The 20,311-nt window shown below is 46.8% G+C and overlaps 1 protein-coding gene across 1 annotated transcript in view; it reads left to right on the plus strand.

The window, feature by feature from the left end:
• Positions 1-4,748: 4,748 nt before the first annotated feature.
• LOC142296554 (glutathione S-transferase 3-like) overlaps positions 4,749-20,311 on the plus strand; it is a 99,379-nt gene continuing 83,816 nt past the window's right edge. The window contains exon 1 of the mRNA XM_075340310.1: positions 4,749-4,857. The gene's annotated coding sequence lies outside the window, so the exon portion shown is untranslated. The remainder of the gene's footprint in view (positions 4,858-20,311) is intronic.

Here is a 20,311-nt window from a genome sequence, read left to right on the forward strand (position 1 = left end):
CAGCTAAAATAACAAAACTTGTGTCACTGTCCAAATATTTCTGGACCTAACTGTATATTCCATATTTTTATATGTATCTCACATGTTCTAATTGGGAATAATATTATGAACTGCACTTCCACTTAAATGATATATGTAATGTGTATTATTTTGCTTTTTTATCTTGCCATCTACATATGTTCTTCCTTCTGTTTAATTAACATTGTATTGTGGTTGACACTGTGCTACCTGCTTCCTTGCATTTCTCCCTCTAATCGGAGTGAGGCGGTGAATCATGCTGCACCTTGTACTTCCGGCGGTGTGCACGCTGGTCTGCAGCCCACGTGACTGTTGCCATGCCATCGCGTCCTGTCACTCGCTTCCCTCCCCTCTAACTTGAGAGCGGGTAGAAGTGACGGATGCCATAGCATAATCGCCAACGTTACCACCTATGTGAGTGCTATAAAGCTCTGCCGCACACACAGCCCTGCCACCCTCACGAAGAAGCCCTAGGCGAAACGGCCGTCAGGGTATTTGTCTCCTGTTTGCTCTCCGCACGGTATTTTGCAGCCAGGCACTTGCCTTTGCTGGCTGTTTGTGTATCCATTCTCTGCTGCTCTATTTGCTTCTCTGGCTGGTATCCTCCTGTACTCTGTTAGGGTAGTACTATTCTATCAGACAATATCATCTATCTTTAATAGTAGCCATCTCACTACCCCTCTATATATTTTTTTAACTCTTTTTGGGCACTATATTTTCCTTTAGTGGGTAAGTGAGTTTTATTATTGGCTCTATTTGAATTCTTGCTCTATTGTCTGTGCTATGCTTAAACCATTACGGCAGTATATCTAACATACATCATGTACTGTACTTGCTTTTATTTATGTTTACATCGACGGGAGAGTGCAATATCTCTGTGTCCCTTGTTTTGGGCCTCTATCTGCATTAAGTTATACCACTGCCTTTTTTCTTTCATTCTGCGGATTATGCAATATTTTCCTATAGGGTCTTTATGCATATAGCACTTTATTTGGCCTTTTAGGAATCCATACATCTGACTATTATCCTTGAAATTGCACATCTTGAGTACATTCAGTTTTTGAAGTAAAAAATAATTATTTTTGACAATACTAATTTGTATTTTGATTCAAAAAATATTTTGTATTTTTGCATCTTTATACTCTGATCACTTTTAGTGAATTATTCTAGAATATATGTCATCTGTATTGTCTGTGATACACACGTGTATAAAATGGAGTAGCTTATGGAAGGATTGTTCTTTGGCTTATCTCCCCTGCTTGTCTCAAAAAAGTTTAAAAAAAAATTTATTTTCTGAAATATTTTTCAATAAATATTTTCTAATTTCTATCATTTTGGCTATCTACTCTAGTTATTTTTTTGGTATTCTTTGATTCTATAGTAGAGTTAGCTGTTTTATATATTTTGGTCATTAATCAGTTTTCTTGTAGGACATTCTTAGTATAAGAAGCTTGTGTCAGTTAATATGATATCAGTTGAGAGACGGATAGAGAGAGACAGACGGTGAGAGCAAGACAGATGGACAGAGAAGGAGACAGAGAGTGGGAGAGAGACAGGGCAACGCCGTTTACTACACCTAGTATTTTATATCTGTATATCTTCCAACAAGTTTTGCTTCTCAGGCCACATATCTTGCCATCCAACTGCTTGCCTTTTGGGAATACCATTTTGCACAGCGCCTGTTGGTTGCCCTGTAGGGTGACCTGCGGAACTCTCTCCCCAGAGCAAGCCTATCAGCGTCGGACTGGCTACCTCGGACTGGCTACCAGTGGAATATCCAGTAATTCCAAGCCTGGAGTCAGTCACCTGCATTGCACTCCTGAGCTCTCACCTGAGCTCCGGAGTGCAGCCTAGACTGAACCGCGAGCGCCGAGTGATTGATTCCCCGGCGATTGCGGTTCAGTTCATGACAGCTGCAGACACGCCGGGCTGATCTCCGGTGCTCTCACCTGAACTCCGGAGATCAGCCCGGCCTGTCTGCAGCTGTCATGAACTGAACCGCAATCGCCAGGGAATCAATCACTCGGCACTCGCGGTTCAGTCCTGCAAACTCTGAGATCAGTCCAGGCTGCTGGTGAGCGCTCAGGAGTGCAATGCAGGTAAATGAATCTAGGCCTGGCATTACTGGAGATTCCTCTGGTAGCCAGTCCGACGCTGAAGTCTATCATGCAATTTGGCACTTCATAGACTCTTCCCTGGGGTTCATATTGTCGGAGCCATCCAGGAGGCTTGGCGCCTTATGAGCTGTTTTAAAGACGCTATGTGGATCTCCAGGAATCGGCTCATCTTGCGGAGGGAGAGGATGTCCATCCAGGGCTGCCGCAGGCTAATCCACAGCCTGCTCAGAGACTATGCTATCTTGGACAGTCTGAATGAGGACACCAAGGATGAGAATGAAATCCCTTTTCCCCTCTCTCCTCTTCCCTCTTCCTCTTCCCTCCGAACCTCGGAACCCGAAGGGGAACTGATGCCAGAATGGACCACAGTTTTCTCTAGTACCTTCCAGATTCATCCAGCTCAGAAAAAAGTATCAGAATTCTTAAAAAGAGTTTTTTGATATCTGCCCTGTATTCATTGAATAAATTTGCAAAACAAAAAGCAAAATAGTGCACACAGGTTGATAAATTTGAAGCTCAACATCAAGGATGTTTGTTTTTTTTTTTTTTTGTTTTGTTTTTTTTTTTACAAAAGTCACATGCTTCAAAACGTCGCTCATTAGTTTTTTTTTGGGCAAAAATAAAATTAGACAGATTTCATACTCTAGTATAGGGGACTGGAGTTTAATTGTGCAAAAACATCTGGATAATCAAAATAGTGCCTACATTATCGAACAAAAAACAAACGAAACCAAGTAAACTTTTTTTTGGGGGGGGGGAATAAAAGAAAAGTTAATTAAATGCTAAGGTGCAAAGAAAAAATAAGTCACTATTGCAGACATTTGTACTTCTTCAAATATAGTTGTAAAGACAATGATGAATCTGGGCCGACAAGTTGCTTTTCGATCTGGTTCACCCGTTTTGCAGTATTGTGCTAGTGAAGCTACAAGTGCATCTAAATAAATTAGAATATCCTCAAAAAGTTAATTTATTTCAGTTACTCAATGCAAAAAGGGAAACTCATATATTAGTCATTACAAACAGGGTGATCTATATCAAGTGTTTATTTCTGTCAATGTTGATGAATATGGCTTACAGCCAATGAAAACCCAAAAGTCATTATCTCAGAAAATTAGAATAATTACCAAAAAACACCTGCAAAGGCTTACTAAGCGTTTACTATGGTCCCTTAGTCTGGTTCAGTAGGCTACACAATCATGGGGAAAACTGCTAACTTGACAAATGTCCAGAAGATAGTCATTGACACACTCCACAAGGAGGGTAAGCCACATATGGTCATTGCTAAAGAAGCTGGCTGTTCAGAGTGCTGCATCCAAGCATATTAATGGGAGGTTGAGTGGAAGGAAAAGTGTGGTAGACAAAGGTGCACAAGCAATTGGGATAACCGCAGCCTTGAAAGGATTGTTAAGAAAAAGGCCATTCAAAAATTTGGGGGAGATTCACAAGGAGTGGACTGCTGCTGGAGTCAGTGCTTGAAGAGCCATCACACACAGACGTATCCAGGACATGGGCTACAACTGTTGCATTCCTTGTGTCAAGCCACTCATGATCAATAGACATCGCCAGAAGCGCCTTACCTGGGCCAAGGAGAAAAAGAACTGGCCTGTTGTTCAGTGGTCCAAGGTGTTGTTTTCAGATGAAAGTAAATTTTGCATTTCATTTGGAAATCAAGGTCCCAGAGTCTGGAGGAAGAGTGGAGAGGCCACAATCCAAGCTGCTTGAGGTCTAGTGTGACATTTTCACAATCAGTGATGGTTTGGGGAGCCATGTCATCTGCTGGTGTAGCTCAACCATGTTTTATCAAGACCAAAGTCAGCGCAGCCGTCTACCAGGACATTTTAGAGCACTTCATGCTTCCCTCTGCTGGCAAGCTTTTTGGAGATGGAAATTTCATTTTCCAGCAAGACTTGGCACCTGTCCACACTGTACAAAGACACCAATATCTGGTTTAATAACCACAGTATCACTGTGCTTGATTGGCCAGCAAACTCGCCTGACCTACACCCCATAGAGAATCTATAGGGTATTCTCAAGAGGAAGATGAGAGACACCAGACCCAACAATGCAGAGGAGCTGAAGGCTGCTATCAAAGAAACCTGGTCTTCCATAACACCTCAGCAGTCCCACAGGCTGATCGCCTCCATGCCACGCTGCATTGATGTAGTAATTCATGCAAAAGGAGCCCCGACCAAGTATTGACGCATTTACTGTATTTACTGTACATTTCAGTAGACGCCAATATTTCTGAGTTTAAAATATTTTTTTTCAGTTCTTTTATAATCTGATTTTCTGAGATAATGACTTTTTGGGGTTTTCACTGGCTGTAAGCCATAATCACCAACCGTAACAGAATTGTTGGATTGACTCTATATAATAGATCCGTTTCCCTTTTAGTATTGAATTACTGAAATAAATTAACTTTTTGAGGATATTCTAATTTATTGAGATGCACTTGTAACTGATACTTATTTGACATCAGGCACAGAAATACTGATTCAGAGGTCCCGGATATATGGAAACCTGACCCCTGCCTCGTTTATGTGTTTCACTCCGTGTATCAGCTCATTCTGCACGTTAATTGCCACATTTTGGCAGTGCTGAGCTGTTCTGAATAGAAAGCTGTGTATGTGGATGAACACTCCCCTTCCCTCCTACTACAAATAACAGATCTTCTGAAGCTGATCCTGGAAGAAGAGCTGACGATTGCTGACTTTACTTCTCTGTGAGTACTTTATTACTAATGTTATGTAGTGTTTCTACTGTAAAATATCACTCTGGGAGTTATCCATTTGTAGGGTGTCCCTATTGTTATTCTGGAATTATTAATTGTAAGTGGAAGCACAATTTTACACCTCCAAGATAAAAGCTTTTTGATCATATCCATGCATTACATTGTGAGTATTGCTCCTAATCCCCCCAAAAAGTAAATGCCCTGGGGTTCAGTCTTGTACATTGTTTATTGTTGACTTATCTGTTACAAATATTTCCCAAACAACAAATATTCATTGTTATGCAACTATACAGAAGAAAACGATTTATCAGTTGGGTGGTACCTCTTGTGGGAACTATAGTGAAGGTCATATGTCACCCAGATTTAAAGGGAACCTGTTGCACCCTAAATGCTATTAACCTGCAGACATGGGGTCACTCTTCAGGTTAGCCACATGGCTGTCAGTCTGAAAGCCTGGGTAATGAGACTAAATGAACTTTATTCCTCCCAGCAGATGTGGCTTGCAGTCATAGAGATGCGGCTTCAGTCACCAATCAGTATACAGTGAGCAGTGGCTGTAACCACCCACCCACCAGCACTTTACTGACAGCCAGCTGAACAGCTGCCAGGAGGAATAAAGTTAATTTCTTCCCAGTAGCCGGGCTTATCAGCTTGGCGGCTGCTTTGCTTTAGAATGCTATTAACCTGCAGATCAATCCCATATCTCTGGGATTGAGCTGAGCTGTAGATAGCCGTTCACCAGCAAGTTCTTTCTGTCTGCTGCCTACATGAAAAAAATAAATAATAATAACACTATATATATATATATATATATATATACATATATAGATATATCTATACATATATAGATATATCTATATATATATAGATATATCTATATATATATATATAGATATATCTATATATATATATAGATATATCTATATATATATATATAGATATATCTATATATATATATATATATATATAGATATATCTATATATATATATCTATATATCTATATATATATATATATATATATATATATATATATATATATATATATATATACCGCGATGGGTGCCCCCGCCGCATGTACTTTTGCAAATCTCTTTTTGGCAGCATTTGAGGAAGACTTTATCTACAGTCCTAAAAATCCATATCTGAAACATATAAAAAAATATGCCAGATACATGGATGATGGCTTCTTTGTATGGGACGGTTCTGCGCAGGATTTTGAAAATTTTGTGTCATATCTAAATAATGATAATTCCTACAACATGTACTTTACACACATTTTTGGGGACCAAAAATTGGATTTTTTAGATGTCACACTCAGTATATCGGATGGTATTATTGACAGACAAGTATATAGAAAACCAACTGCAGTGAACACTCTGCTGCATTTTAATAGTGCGCACCCCTCCCATACAAAGAGAGCCCTTCCATATGGACAATTTTTGCGGCTAAAAAGAGTACACAATAATTCTGAAACCTTTCTGCATCAAGCATCAGACTTGAAAAAACGTCTATTAGAACGAGGATATCCCATATCAGTTATCAATTCTGCCTTCGAAAAATCCTTAAATTATGATCCAAATGATAAAAATAAGAATAAAGAATACAAAAATAAAAGTGGAAATAAGAATAAAAATGTAAATGCCATTTCGAAAAAAACAAAAATCGAAAGTTCAAATAGATGCGTTTTTAATTTTAAATTTAATTCTATGTATGATGCAATAAAATCAAGCATCAAAAAACACTGGCATTTAATTAATAAAGACAAGGATCTCTGTGAAATGACAAACGAGGGTCCTTTGATTTCATATAGGCGATGCAAAAACATAGGAGATGTTCTGATAAATAATCGTATTACTACACCCAAACTAGGTACGTGGTTAGACCGAAATAAAATCAAAGGAAACCATAGGTGCGGCGGCTGCCCCTTTTGTGAATATCATTGTACAGGAGACTTTTTAAAAATTGGTACTGAGCTATTCAAAATAAAAGATCTTATCACATGTAAGTCTAATTATCTGGTATATGTTATTTTTTGCCCCTGTCAAAAATATTATATAGGTAAAACAATTCGGCCTTTATATGTTCGATTTAGGGAGCATTTTAAGTCTATAACCTCCGGGATAGGTTCTCCACGTTTAATTGCCCATATGCAGGAACATCATAGTGGTAATCCACACCTTTTAAAATTTGCAGGCGTAATAAAAATTAATCCCTGTCCCACTGGAGGTGATATGCACCGTTCTTTACTTAGAAAGGAATCAAGATTGATTATAGACTTAAATGCTCTCGGTCCCCTTGGCCTGAATGACAAAAATGATTTGTCAGTGTTCCTATAATGCTGGTTTTTTCCTATAAGCCTGTTTTTTATAGTGTTTTTTGAGATGTCTTTGGTTAAACTATAATGAACACTATATTTAATTTTTTACTCTAACTATACCCATGTATGTTACGATTATTTATAATCCATTTTGGAATTGATATGTAATAAGTTTCTATGTGAATTTGATACATGTGCAGCTGGTATATATGTTTTTAATTTGCACTTCATTCACGCAAGGATGCTGCACCCAATTCACCTGTTATTTAAGGGTGGATGCAGCACCTTTGCATGCACTGGACCCGTAGAAGCAAGGTTACTTGCGAAACGGCTGCCGTCGTCCGACGTGGCACACCCTCATCCTCCCTCACTACCTGTACCCCTGATGTGATCGTGGAATAAAAAGAAAAATATTTTATTCGACCTTTGGAGTGCGACCTTTCATCTCTTCATTGTGGATCATATATATATAAACACACACACACACACACACACACACACAGAGAGGGTGAGACATGTTTTTCCTAGGCTAAGCAAATTTAGAAGAAAAAAAAAAGGTCTGTTTCCCAAAGCGGCTTCGCTGGCGGTTTTGCCATCATTTTTGCAGATGCTCTGCTGCTGATGTCTTTTCTATAAACCAATAAACCATACGATATCTAGCTGAAAAAGATGGTCCGTGAATACATCTTCAAGCGGTTTCCACTATGGAATAGATCTGAAAACCCTATGAGAAAATACTTCAAAGAATGAGCATCCTCATTTCTATAGATCAAAATGAAGAGCAAGCCATCAATATATCTGCCATATCACCAACTTGCTGGAATACAGGTGCTGTCTTCATTATAAATGTAAAATTCTTCCCACAGCTCATTGCCAAAAATGTAGAATATTTGCTTCCTATGGAAACACCTTTGATTTGTACGAAGAAGCTGCTATTAGAATAAAAATAATTAGAAATAAGATTACTGTAATTTTGTAAGTATTGAAAACTTACTGTACTCATCTGAGTATCAAGGGCAAATAGAGCTACTTTATGGAAGATGGCTTTGTAGAGAGAAATTACATCAAATCCCAACCAAAATAGGTCAGAAGTCCAATGTAAGTTCTCAAGGGTATTTAATCACTTGTGTCCCTCAGAAAACCAGGGGTCCTATGGACAAGAGGTTAGAGATGATGGTCCAGGAATACCCTCAGCTTCTCACCCAAGGACATAATGCAAAAATAATTATGCAACTCTATGGAGAAATTACTTTTTGTTCATATGTTCAGTCTTTTGAATCCCTTTTAACCGCTGCAGGTATCTTCCAGGCAACTTCTTAATCCTTCCATTGACTTGTGTTGTAAAGTTTAGTGAGTCTTCAAATACCTGTAGAATAGCCAGATCACTGCATCTTTTTACTCTGAGTGTTTTTGGTGGAGTTTGAAGAGGACCCTTATGAAAAAAATGGGATGTGCACACACTCAAACAAATAAATCTTGTAAAATCACACATACTGCTATGTTGACGTAGATGATAGAAAATAAAATCCTTCATGCAGACTTGTGTACAGGACCATACAAGCAACAGAATAATAAAGTGTACTCTAAATGCAGATAAGGCTGATAATATAAAACCTATTTATATGGTTGCCAGTAAACCAAAAAGGAGGGGGGCAATAATGTTTAGTTCATATGATTAAATGGAGTGCATATTACCAGACTGCGCCCAACGCTCGTTTCGCTATGGCTCTTTCCAAGGCTTTTTCTACAAGACCTTGTCATGTAGAAAAAAACACTATTAACCTGCAAATATGGGGTTTATCTGCAGGTTAAAAGCATTCTGAATCCATACGGTCACCACACTGAGAGCCCCACTGCCGCTAGGAAACAAATTTTATTCCTTCTTGTGGCCTCAGGCTTTCAGTGATAGGGGTTCAGCTGGCGCTGCTTCAATCACCGCTCAGTGCATAGGGAGCAGCAGCTATAACCACTCACCCCCACATTGACCCCTTTAATGCTGAGCTCGCTGTCAGTCAGGGCTGGGGGTGTAGTTAGAGCTGCTGTAATTTATTCCTGGTTGTGGGCATTTTTTATATGACTAGTTGCCTTTATTCCACATCACTGTACCCATTGGGGCTCAAAATCTGCTGTGCTGATTTAATTGAGGAGGTGGCTGAATTCCCAATAATTAATAGCAATATCAACCAGATCTCCACTGACAGAGGCTCATATCAGGGCCTTATAGGTTATAGAGTGATGCAGATCCCATTGGTGGTACCACATTTATTATACATTTATGGCCTATACTGTGGATATGCCCAAAACGTATGTAATAGGAATACCTATATTGGCTCCTTGATTAGTACTTACTATGGATAAGAACATACAAAATACAAAGCTTCTTATAAGAATACAGCTTGGTGTCAACCCTAATTTTAGGTGCAATGTTGTTTACAGATACACTACATCTAAACCTACCTTGCTCTAGACTGCTTGCTAAGCTGCTGTATCTAAGCCTATCATGTGTATGATCTGCTGAAACCTAGGATGTAAGCCTAAATACTTTTCTTATGTGTAAGATGCATTATTCATTACAATCCACTTGCTGGCATACCTTCATTTCTGGGGACTCATCCTGATGTTCCTCTTCTTCAAACTCCATCAACTTTTGAGCGGGCAGCTCCTGGAGGTCAGTTGATGCAGCGTGACCCCTTCTCACAGCTCTTGGGGATGCTGCTCCCACCGACTCACCGCCATCTTCCGTTCGTCCTGTTCCCGGGGCTGGTTCTGCTGAGACCCAACTCCAGCACTGGACCCAGACGTCATTGCAGACGAGGTCCAGAGCCGGTTAGCGGACCATTCTCCACGTGATGTACACTGGCGCTGCCTGCTGTGCTCCCATTGAGCGCTGTTGGCGTCTGCATGCAGTTCCTGGTGTCGTTAAGTGGAACACTTCCTCTTCCATACAGTACTAGAATAACTCTGGCACACCAACAAACAAGAAAGATGTACTGTGCTTGAAAATAGATTTCTTTGCAAAAAGAAAACGTTTTCGGCCTTACTCAAAACAGGTCTAAATAAAGCAAACAAACATAAGATCAATTGAGAAACGTGTAAATCACATAGAACGCATCATAATTCTGATACAGACAACTATACATCAAGTGAACATGTTAATGTACAATATATAATAACCACATTAGAAAGAAAAATAGAAACACATCATATAGTGAAATGAACAAATGTGCCACTGTACCTAGGGTACTAAGTCATGGAGATTTCCAATTCCAATAAGAACAAGCTGTAACGCAGAAGGAAGAGGAAAATGGTAAGTAATAATAATAAATCTTTATTTCTATAGCGCCAACATATTCCGTAGCGCTTTACAATTCAGGAGGTTCATATATCTATATATATAATTGCCTTATTCTGTCTGTCTGTCTATCTTGCTCCAAAATTGTGTCCTTACGGTGACACAAAGCTGATTGGCCGCTGGGCTCGCCATGGCCCCACCCCCCCGCACGGATTGGCCGCTCGCCCAGGCTGCGCCCCCACATGGATTGGCCGGCCGCTCGCCCAGGCTCCGCCCCCCCACAGATTGGCCTCTCGCCCCGGCACCCTGCAGGCATTGGCAACTCGGCCACGCCCCGCCCCCCTCACGCAATGCACGCTAGCTCTGGCCCCGCCCCCCCACGCATTCCCCGAACCGACACGGTCACGGAGCCACGACTACCAGGTGAGTGCTGTACCCCCGGGAGCCCACATCAGCGTACGCCGCCAAACCAGCCGACATACCCTCGCATTGCTGGGGCTGGCCGGCGTATGCTGGTGTGGGCTCCCGTGCAAGCGGGGGACGAGATACGCTGGTAACCATGGTAGCATAGTTACCAGCGCATCAAGGTCCTGCAGCGGCGGAACATACACGCACACACATAACAGCACACACACACATCAGATCACACTCACTCTCACACACACAACAGCACACACACACACATACAGACACATCAGATCACACTCACTCTCACACACACATCACATCGCATCCACACACTCACAACATCCTGGGATATCGCTTGCTTCTCGGCGGCGATACTGTGCTGTGAGCTTCCAGGACCTGCCGGAGGATCACATGGCCAGAAGCATGTGGTATCTCCGGATGTTGTGAGTATGAGCGCGTATGTGCAATATCGTCAATGTGTGTGTGTGTGTGTGAGTGTATGCGATCGGGTGTGTGTGAGTGTATGCGATCGGGTGTGTGTGTGTGTGAGTGTATGCGATTGGGTGTGTGTGAGTGTATGCGATCGGGTGTGTATGAGTGTATGCGATCGGGTGTGTGTGAGTGTATGCGATCGGGTGTGTGTGAGTGTATGCGATCGGATCTGTGAGTGTCGGCAGAGGAGCACGGCGTGCTGGAGGAGGCTGGGAGGAGAGAGGCTGATCCTGGGGAAGGCTGGGATGGGGAGGCTGAAAGAAGAGAGGCTGATGCTGGGGGAGGCTGAGGCTGGGGTAGGCTGGGAGAAGAGAGGCTGATGCTGGGGACCGAAAAGGCTGATGCTGGGAGGAGAGAGGCTGATGTTGGGGGAGGCTGAGGCTGGGGTAGACTGGGAGGAGAGAGGCTGATGCTGGGAAGAGAGAGGCTGATGCTGGGAAGAGAGAGGCTGATGCTGGGAGGAGAGAGGCTGATGCTGGGAGGAGAGAGGCTGATGCTGGGAGGAGAGAGGCTGATGCTAGGGACAGGAAAAGCTGATGCTGGGAAGAGAGAGGCTGATGCTGGGGACAGAAAAGGCTGATGCTGGGAGGAGAGAGGCTGATGCTGGGATGAGAGAGGCTGATGCTGGGGACAGAGAGGCTGATGCTGGGGACAGAGAGGCTGATGCTGGGAGGAGAGAGGCTGATGCTGGGGACAGAGAGGCTGATGCTGGGAGGAGAGAGGCTGATGCTGCAGGCAGAGAGGCTGATGCTGCGGGTAGAGAGGCTGATGCTGGTGCAGCATGGGGGATGGAGCACGATGGGGGGTGCGCAGCATGGGGGATGGAGCACGTTTGGGAGTGCGCAGCATGGCGGATGGAGCACGTTTGGGAGTGCGCAGCATGGCGGATGGAGCACGTTTGGGAGTGCGCAGCATGGCGGATGGAGCACGTTTGGGAGTGCGCAGCATGGCGGATGGACCACGTTTGGGAGTGCGCAGCATGACGGATGGAGCACGTTTGGGAGTGCGCAGCATGGCGGATGGAGCACGTTTGGGAGTGCGCAGCATGGCGGATGGAGCACGTTTGGGAGTGCGCAGCATGGCGGATGGAGCACGTTTGGGAGTGCGCAGCATGGGGGATGCAGCACGATGGGGAGTGCGGAGTATGGCGGATGGCGCACGTTTGGGAGTGCGCAGCATGGCGGATGGACCACGTTTGGGAGTGCGCAGTATGGCGGATGGAGCACGTTTGGGAGTGCGCAGCATGGCGGATGGAGCACGTTTGGGAGTGTGCAGCATGGGAGATGGAGCACGATGGGGGGTGCGCAGCATAGGGGATGGAGCACGATGGGGAGTGCGCTGCATGGGGGATGGAGCACGATGGGGAGTGCGGAGTATGGCGGATGGAGCACGATGGGGAGTGCACACCTCCCCCCAACACACACACACACACACACGCGCGCGCACTGCACAACACACCACACACACACACTGGGAACCACAAACAACTGCCCTACACAGACACCCACACACACAGACAACGCTGCACACACAAATATACGCACATACCGCACAACACACACATTGCACAAAACATACCTCCCCCAAAACACACCACACACACACAAACCGCGCAACACACACACAACGCTACAGACACACAGCGCTCCACAAACAACGCAACACACATACAACACCGCTCTCACCCCCGCCACACCCAGACAACACCCAGAACATGTACAGCCCCTACACAAACACTTGGTAACTACACACAACAACATATATATATATATATATATATATATATATATATATAGAACAAAAATCATACATGAACTACACAATACGTATTTCTAGAATACCCGATGCGTAGAATCGGGCCACCTTCTAGTAAACAAATAACAGTTATAGAAAATACAATAATTAGAGTATGGAAAAAAAGAGACAACCCTGCTCGTGAGAGCTTGCAATCTGCAATTATAATATATAACCACAAACAGTAGTTACCAGCCTAAAGGAATATAGAGTCAGAAGGGGTACCGGAATAGGGAAAAAAGGGGGTGGGGGAAGAGAATGAACATATATAGAAAATAAGAGAGAGAAAGAAGAAAAAGTAAATGAAATAAAAAGAAAAGGAAAAGTCACGTGCTGATGAACGCAGCTCTCTGCTCGCCTCTCACAAAATAATGCTGTCTGTCCGGGTGACATGTACTTCCTGTTTTGCTGGAGCCGCCTCTTCCAGCACCAGAGTCCTGTCATCTCATCCGTCCGTCCCATCGGCTGTGACCACAGGCGTGCCTCTCTCACACACTGGTCTGCACTCACCAGTAAGCAACTCTTCAGCTGCCGCACCTTCCACTTCCTTCTACTATTCTGGGCTGGGCCTTCATTTTCCACCGGACTCCTCCTCAGTGTGGATGTCCCATCTCAGGCCGGATTTTCTCTCCAGCGCCTCCTCGCTTCATGGCTGACACTCTCACAGGCCAGGTACATTTTCTCATGCTTAGGCATCATCCATGACCACGATAGGCTGGACTTACGCACCTCAGGCCACATGTTGCCGCCATCTTGGAATCCACGCTGCAGCCTGCCATTTTACGTCACACAGTTTCGAACACCATCTTCACTGTGTCACTATTCACTACCTTTGAGTCCATACACTGCGCCATCATAGGATGCCGTACTTCTAGCGCTCCATCTTCTGTGCCTGGGTCACATTCTCCCTGACTTAATGATACTTGCATCCTGCCCACTACAGATTTACTGTATAAAAATATATACTGTATATACAGTATATACCACCCTAGCACAAGAATGAAATGACTGCATATATTGGTCAAGCACCATGTCAGCAACACCTATATACAAAAAGTGCACTAGACACCATAAATAATATTAAAATATAATTTATTAAGAAATTCATTAAAATTCTTTACCTATATTATAATAATCGCAAATACACACAAGGTGGCACAGCACAATGTGATACAGAGGATGAATGAACAAAAGTATGCAAATCCACAGTCATTTCATATGAAATAGCAACCAAATGGTATAAATGATGTATTGCCGGATGTGGTGAGTGTTTGTATGCGCGATCTGATGTGTGATCCGATGAGTGTGAGTGTGTCGGCCAGAAGCAGGGGATGCAACATGGAGCATACCTGCTGGGAGCGCCCGCCGAAGATCACAGGAGGACCTGGGAACCACGCAGACGTCCAGGGTCTGGAAAATATTATTCTCCTGGGAAGGAGGTTTGCTTTTTTGGGAAGGTAAACTTACCCCCAACCATGTTTCTCCAAGAATAAGGCCTACCCCGAAAATAAGCCCCAGTGCTTTTTTCGAGGCAAAAAAAAGTATAAAGGCCGCTTTACATGCTGCGACATCGTAGCATTTGCTGGCGATGTCGAGCGCGATAGCACTTGCCCCCGTCGTACGGCCGATTATGTGGTGATCGCTGTCGTAGTGAACATTATCGCTACGGCAGCGTCACAAACACATACCTGCTCTGCGACGTCGCTGTGACCAGCAAACTGCCTCCTTTCTAAGGGGGCGGTTCGTTCAGCGTCACAGCTGCGTCACGGAACCACCGCCCAATAAAAGCGGAGGGGCGGAGATGAGCGGGACGTAACATCCCGCCCACCTACTTCCTTCCGCATTGCCGGTGGAGGCAGGTAAGATGTTCCTCGTTCCTGCGGTGTCACACATAGCGATGTGTGCTGCCGCAGGAACGTAGAAACAACATCGTATATGCAGCAGCAACGATAATTGAGAATAGGGAGGAATGTCACCGATTAGCGATTTTGAATGTTTTTGCAACGATTCAAAATCGCTCATAGGTGTCACACGCAACGACATCGCTAACACGGCCGGATGTGCGTCACAAATTCCGTGACCCCAACGACATCGCTTTAGCGATGTCGTAGCGTGTAAAGCGGCCTTAGAACTGGGTCTTATTTTTGGAAAAACAGTACCACTTTTAATGCCATTTTCTGAGCCTAAGTAATATATATATATATATATATATATATATCTATATATATATCTATATATATAATTGCCTTATTCTGTCTGTCTGTCTGTCATGCTCCAAAATTGTGTCACCGTGACATGTCCTTACGGTGACACAAAGCTGATTGGCCGCTGGGTTCGCCATGGCCCCGCCCCCCCACACGGATTGGCCTCTCGCCCCGGCTGCGCCCCCACACGGATTGGCCAGCCGCTCGCCCAGGCTCTGCCCCCCCCCCACAGATTGGCCTCTCGCCCCGGCACCCTGCAGGCATTGGCAACTCGCCCACGCCACGCCACGCCCCCCTCACGCAATAGACGTTAGCTCTCGCCCCCCCCCCCCCCCCGCATTGCCCGAACTGACACGGTCACGGAGCCACGAATCCCAGGTGAGTACTGTACTCCCCCCCCCTTTCCCCCCTCACCAACGGGAGCCCACATCAGCGTACGCCGCCGCCGTATGCTGGTGTTGGCTCCCGTGCGAGCAGGGGACGTGTTGCGCTGGTAACCATGCTTGCATAGTTACCAGTAAATCAAGGTCCTGCAGCGGCGGGACTTCCACACGCACAAACATAACAGCACACACACACGCATACACACACACATCAGATCGCACTCACTCTCACAAACACCTCACACACACCTCACACACACCTCACACACACCTCACACACACATCGCATCCACACACTCACAGCATCCGGCGATATCGCTTGCTTCTCGGCCTCGATACTGTGCTGTGAGCTTCCAAGACCTGCCGGAGGATCACATGGCCAGAAGCATGTGGTATGTCCGGATGTTGTGACTGTGAGCGCGTATGTGCGATATCGTCAGTGTCTGTGTGTGTGAGTGTATGCGATCGGTTGTGTGTGAGTGTATGCGATCGGTCGGGTGTGTGTGAGTGGATGCGATCGGGTGTGTGTGAGTGGATGCGATCGGGTGTGTGTGAGTGGATGCGATCGGGTGTGTGTGAGTGGATGCGATCGGGTGTGTGAGTGTCGGCAGAGGAGCACGGCGTGCTGGAGGAGGCTGGGAGCAGAGAGGCTGATCATGGGGAAGGCTAGGAACAGGAGGCTGATGCTGAGGGAGGCTGGAAGGAGAGAGGCTGATGCTGGGGGAGGCTGGAAGGACAGAGGCTGATGCTGGTGGAGGCTGATGCTTGGGGAGGCTGATGCTGGAGGAGACTGGGAGCGGAAGGCTGATGCTGAGGGAGGCTGGGAGGGGGAGGCTGGGAGGAAGGAGGCTGGGAGGAGATAGGCTGATCCTGGGGAAGGCTGGGAAAGGGAGGCTGATGCTGAGGGAGGCTGGAAGGAGAGAGGCTGATGCTGGGGGAGGCTGGAAGGAGAGAGGCTGAGGCTGGGAGGAGAGAGGCTGATGCTGGGGAAGGCTGATGCTGAGGGAGGCTGGGAGGGGAAAGCTGATGCTGGGGAAGGCTGGGAGGACGGAGGCTGGGAGGAGAGAGGCTGATCCTGGGGAAGGCTGGGAGAGGGAGGCTGATGCTGGAGGAGGCTGGAAGGAGAGAGGCTGATGCTGGCGGAGGCTGATGCTGGGGGAGGCTGGAAGGAGAGAGTCTGATGCTGGTGGAGGCTGATGCTTTGGGAGGCTGGGAGAGGGAGGCTGATGCTGAGGGAGGCTGGGAGGAGGGAGGCTGGGAGAGGTAGGCTGAGAGAAGAGAGGCTGATGCTGGGGGAGGCTGGGAGAGGGAGGCTGATGCTGGGGGAGGGTGGGAGGAGGGAGGCTGGGAGGAGAGAGGCTGATGCTGGGGAAGGCTGGGAGGAGAGAGGCTGATGCTGGGGACAGAGAGGAGAGGCTGATGCTGAGAGGAGAGAGGCTGATGCTGGGAGGAGAGAGGCTGATGCTGGGAGGAGAGAGGCTGATGCTGGGGGCAGAGAGGCTGATGCTGGGGGCAGAGAAGCTGATGCTGGGGGCAGAGAGGCTGATGCTGGTGCAGCATGGGGGATGGAGCACGATGGGGGGGTGCGCAGCATCGGGGATGGAGCATGATGGGGGGGTGCGCAGCATCGGGGATGGAGCACGATGGGGAGTTCACAGCATGGGGGATGGAGCACGTTTGGGAGTGCGCAGCATGGCGGGTGGAGCACGTTTGGGAGTGCGCAGCATGGGAGATGGAGCACGATGGGGGGTGCGCAGCATAGGGGATGGAGCACGATAGGGAGTGCGCTGCATGGGGGATGGAGCACGATGGGGAGTGCGGAGTATGGCGGATGGAGCACGTTTGGGAGTGCGCAGCATGGCGGATGGAGCACGTTTGGGAGTGCGCAGCATGGCGGATGGAGCACGTTTGGGAGTGCGCAGCATGGGAGATGGAGCACGATGGGGGGTGCGCAGCATAGGGGATGGAGCACGATGAGGAGTGCGCTGCATGGGGGATGGAGCACGATGGGGAGTGCGCTGCATGGGGGATGGAGCACGTTTGGGAGTGCGCACCTCCCCCCAAAACACACACACACACACACACGCGCGCGCGCACTGCACAACACAACACACCACACACCACACACACACACACACTGGGAACCACAAACAACTGCCCTACACAGACACCCACACACACAGACAACGCTGCGCACACACAGCACCCAACACACAAACACCGCGGCACACACAAATATACGCACATACCGCACAACACACACATTGCACAAAACATACCTCCCCCCAAAACACACCACACACACACAAACACACGCAACACACATACAACACCGCTCTCACCCCCCGTCACACCCAGACAACACCCACAACATGTACAGCCCCTACACAAACACTTGGTAACTACACACAACAACATCTATATATATATATATAACAAAAATCATACATGAACTACACAATACGTAAAATCTAGAATACCCGATGCGTAGAATCGGGCCACCTTCTAGTATATATATATATATATATATATATATATATATATATATATAATATATATATATAAAGAGAGAGTAGAACTGATAGCTGACAGTGTATGACAGCGATATGTCTGAAGTATCAAGCAAAAAACAAGTTGCTGTCAATGATCAGGTGTTTAAATATTGCATACTAAAGTACTATGCCAAAATTTCATAAGCCCAATATGTATTTTGACACTGATAGCTGTGAATTGCATTCAGTAATACGCCTGGCACATGCCCATGGAAGAAGCACATTACACTTCCCGAGGGCATCATTTTATAAGTTAAATTAATGTATGATTATACTCCAGGAGGACATTGTTTAATGATTATACTGTGGGGATGTGGTGGCCTTATTCAACCTCTTACCAGCATATGACATACTGGTACTTATGTTAGGTCATTGAGGAACCGAGTCTACATCTTTGCCAGCAGATGATGGTTGTGTGGTTATTCAGCCATCATCTACCTCCAACAGCCGTGACTGGCAATCTGCCCATTGCTGTCAATCTGTGACAGAGGTAATTATAGCACACTAGAAAGTGGCCCGATTCTACGCATCGGGTATTCTAGAATTTACGTATATATATATATAGATGTTGTTGTGTGTAGTTGCCAAGTGTTTGTGTAGGGCGCTGTACATGTTCTGGGTGTGGCGGGGGGTGAGAGTGGTGTTGGTTGTGTGTTGCGTTGTTTGTGGAGCGCTGTGTGTCTGTAGCATTGTGTGTGTGTTGCGCAGTTTGTGTGGGTGTGGGGTGTGTGTGTGTGTTTTGGTGGGAGGTATGTTTTGTGCAATGTGTCTGTTGTGCGGTATGTGCGTATATTTGTGTGTGTTGCGGTGTTTGTGTGTTGGGTGTTGTGTGTGTGCTGCATTGTCTGTGTGTGTGTGTGTCTGTGTAGGGCGGTGTTAGAGGTTCCCAGTGTGTGTGTGGTGTGTTGTGCAGTGCGTGTGTGGCAGTGTGTGTGTGTGTGTGTGTTTTGGGGGGAGGTGTGCACCCCCCATCGTGCTCCATCCCCCATGCTGTGCACCCCCGATCGTGCTCCATCCCCCATACTGCGCACCCCCCATCGTGCTCCATCCCCCATGCTGCGCACCCCCCATCGTGCTCATCCCCCATGCTGCGCACTCCCCATCGTGCTCCATCCCCCATGCTGCGCACTCCCCATCGTGCTCCATCCCCCATGCTGCGCATTCCCCATCGTGCTCCATCCCCCATGCTGCGCACTGCCAAACGTGCTCCATCCCCCATGCTGCGCATTCCCCATCGTGCTCCATCCCCCATGCTGCGCACTCCCAAACGTGCTCCATCCGCCAAGCTGCGCACTCCCCATTGTGCTCCATCCGCCATGCTGCGCACTCCACATTGTGCTCCATCCCCCATGCTGCGCATTCCCCATCGTGCTCCATCCCCCATGCTGCGCACTCCCAAACGTGCTCCATCCCCATGCTGCGCACACCCCATTGTGCTCCATCCCCCATGCTGCGCACTCCCCATCGTGCTCCATCCCCCATGCTGCGCATTCCCCATCGTGCTCCATCCCCCATGCTGCGCACTTCATGCTGCGCACTCCCCATCGTGCTCCATCCCCCATGCTGCGCATTCCCCACCGTGCTCCATCCCCCATGCTGCGCACTCCCCATCGTGCTCCATCCCCCATGCTGCGCACTCCCCATCGTGCTCCATCCCCCATGCTGCGCATTCCCCATCGTGCTCCATCCCCCATGCTGCGCACTCCCCATCGTGCTCTATCCCCCATGCTACGCACTCCCAAACGTGCTCCATCCCCCATGCTGCGCACTCCCCATCGTGCTCTATCCCCCATGCTACGCACTCCCAAACGTGCTCCATCCCCCATGCTGCGCACTCCCCATCGTGCTCCATCCCCCATGCTGTGCAGCCCCCATCGTGCTCCGCAGTCACACATCAGACAGTATACACGCACACATCTGATCGCATACACTCACACACACACCCCACTTCTCCCTGTGCCCACCGGTGGGCGGTCCCAGCAGCTGTGCTGCACGCCATGCT

This window comes from Anomaloglossus baeobatrachus, chromosome 3 (assembly GCF_048569485.1).
Source record: "Anomaloglossus baeobatrachus isolate aAnoBae1 chromosome 3, aAnoBae1.hap1, whole genome shotgun sequence".
Lineage (NCBI taxonomy): Eukaryota > Metazoa > Chordata > Amphibia > Anura > Aromobatidae > Anomaloglossus > Anomaloglossus baeobatrachus.